Source organism: Alosa sapidissima, chromosome 10 (assembly GCF_018492685.1).
Source record: "Alosa sapidissima isolate fAloSap1 chromosome 10, fAloSap1.pri, whole genome shotgun sequence".
NCBI classification, from domain to species: domain Eukaryota; kingdom Metazoa; phylum Chordata; class Actinopteri; order Clupeiformes; family Clupeidae; genus Alosa; species Alosa sapidissima.
Genome location: NC_055966.1, coordinates 3,309,526 through 3,312,540, shown reverse-complemented (window position 1 = coordinate 3,312,540; position 3,015 = coordinate 3,309,526). Strand labels below are relative to the sequence as shown.

At 37.3% G+C, this 3,015-nt stretch overlaps 1 long non-coding RNA gene across 1 annotated transcript; it reads left to right on the top strand.

The window, feature by feature from the left end:
* The first annotated feature begins 1,409 nt into the window (after window positions 1–1,409).
* Window positions 1,410–2,734, top strand: LOC121720866. Its single transcript, XR_006034652.1, has 2 exons — window positions 1,410–1,816; window positions 2,591–2,734. It is a non-coding gene; the product is annotated as an uncharacterized LOC121720866 (long non-coding RNA).
* Window positions 2,735–3,015: the final 281 nt, after the last annotated feature.

Genomic DNA, 3,015 nt, shown 5'->3' with positions numbered 1-3,015 from the left:
ATGAAGGACAGATATACACACGAGGCATTTAATCAATGATATAGCAGCTTGGCTTTTTATGCAAGATTGCCTTTTATGTAGGTACATTGTAAAAGGCAATCTTACATAAAAAGCCAAGCTGGTATATCATTGATTAAACATTTCCCCATAAAACACACATAACTTTCACAAGTTAGGCTCCTTACTGTAGTATCGGGACGCTGCAGAGTGAAATCCACATTATATATGCCCTATAAAAGGTTAGTGTCAAAGTAACAAGTAAACAAGACATTTTTAATTGAAAAACTTGTGGACATCATAGAAATACACAACATGGAACAATACATGAACACCCAAAATGAACACAATGAACAAACTATAAACCAATTATATATATATATATATATATATATGTGTGTGTGTGTGTGTGTGTGTGTACACCCGGAGCCACCAGGTCCTTGCTGCCAGGAGAGATGAGACCCAGCAGCTAGCTAAGCAACATCATCTTCGTTTCCACAAGGTTGTTGGACTTCAAACATCAAACCCCAGTCTCTCAGTTGTCCTCTCAAAAACAGACTTCCTGGCTTGGGTTGTGTCAGAGACCCATGAAAAAACAAAAGGTACCGCGTCTTGTTTAACTCTGGTTTGTTAAAACCACTAGGTGTTTTGTACAGGTTACTGCTATGGAAATGCATACTAGAAACGACTGTGCTATTAGAGACGTTAAACAGTGGGCCTTCCTCTCTCCTGATGGCTTGAATTCATTTTCTTCTACGGTCCACATTGCGGGGGAAATTATTAAAGCTCAAATATGGTTGTTTTTATCTGCTGTTGGTACACAGAGGTACATAATACCGCCTTGTGCAAAGCATCTGCGCTATAGAGTGTCCCAGTGACTTCCGTTTTACTTCCGCTACAAGGGACCTATCTTTCAAAAAAATATGAACGGGAGTTAATGGAGAGATAACAATTATTTTTTTTGTGCCACGAATTTTACATATGATGTGTGTGAATTTAAAAGATAATTTTTCACGTCAAGAAAGTACTGTTGTTCGATAGACTTCAAAAGTTATGTTGGTTTTGTGCGAATCCGCTCAGTGGACTACATCTCTCGTCTCGAACGATGTACGTCACCAACGTAATTAACGATAAGATTAGCTGTTATGCTAGTTAACAGTTGCATCTTGCTGCCTGCAATATCACTTAACAGTATCTAATGTACAGTCTATGGACGAATACAACTTACCTGATGTGTTTAATCCTCTGACTCATGGTATTTTCATCGGCAAGGAAAGCCCAATTAAGACCTGTTGCTGGTATGCTTGTACAATCTAGTGTGGCTGTGAATGAGCTAACGTCACTAGCGCGACTGATGGGTTTGTAGTCGTGGGAATTACGATCTTTCACAATGTTGTAATTCAATAGTTACGAAACAAACTGCAACCCAGATAGCAAGGTGACATTGATATGATGTTGATTTTCCATCCAAATCATCATTTTGGTTGAGATTGAAATCTCAATGGTAAATAGACATTGAATCAGCATTACAATCCTGACAAAAACCCGACAGTGCGTGAATATCGATAAGAGAGATATCGAAACAACATTGGTTTATAGTTTATGTTGCCATAATCGATAGAGCATTGATACATAGTTCACTAAAAGATATTGAAAAGTCATGGATTTGTGGTTGACTGGGAAATCTATTGAAAAGTAGTGGATTTATAGTTGACCGCGCGACGACGTTTGAACTGTCCAGCAGGAGATCATTTTCAGCAACAGTTCAGTCAGACCAACCGGGTGTTCAGCTCTCTGTCAAGTTCACTCCTCCTTAATGGTAAGCAAGCATTTATTTATCAAACGATAATGTTTTATTGTAAAAGTGTACTACATTAAATTCGGTCATGTTTACAGTCTATGTACATCGTACTGTCTGACTTACAAACTCATTCAAATGCTAGGCTAGCTAAATTTACTTGCTGTTGTCAAATTAATGTTTAGGCTAACTTACGTTATGGCAGTTCATCATAATGTTAGGTTAACGTTACTCGGCAGTCTGATTTATAATTAGGTCCAACCTTTGTTGTCAGTAAGTTACAGTTTATTATACTCATGATAATAAAATATGAAGTAGTGCTAGGCCTACTGGTAACGTTAGCTTCTAGGCTACTGTCAAAATTATAGGCTGAAGATGTGTTGCTGGTTAACGTGGAGATTTAGCTAACATTTATGTAACTCCTGGTGATCATATTTTTGTGAGTTTAATAGGCTAACTTTAGCAATACTGATATAAGTTAACTTTAAGTCATATCTGACTAGACTGCTATCATTAACCGTTCATTGGGCAGCAAAATTGTTCGGACGAACAGAGCTGCCCGAATGGCTGGTGCTGCTAGCAAACACGACATGTTCAATGAGCTCACCCAGCTTGCGAAACTGAATTATTCTAACACTATCTTCAGCCTGGCATTTTGACAGCAAACTCAACAAACATATAAAATATATATTCTATGATTATTCTAAAGTTTCAATTATAAGTAGCCTTCAGTTTCAGTTGAACATTGCCTATTTATCTAACACTGTCTATCTCTTTTTCTTCTGTTTCTGTTAGGTGCCACTTCACTCTGCTACTGGATGGTGGAGGGCTGACTGCAAACGGGTGGTCTATGAATGCTATACTGAATGGATAGCAGGGAAGCACACATGAATTTCTAAATGAAGAAGAGTTAATAAATGCACTTGATTTTCAAACTGATAAGTTGTCAATGGTTATTTATGCACGATTGTGTAGCCTAAACCAGCCATACTAGGCCTAGTCAAATTTATCCTGGCTGTATATAAAGCAGGATGTGAATTTCCCAATATTTTTCCAAATTAAAAGTGGTTTACTGAGGTTTAATATCAATTGAAATACCATTGAAATCGCATTGATCTTTAGTTTGGTTGTAATTTCAACGTTGTTTTAATTGAAATACCATTGGAATTCCGTTGATCTGTAGTTGGAATTTCAACATTGCTTCAATATTAATAGAGGGT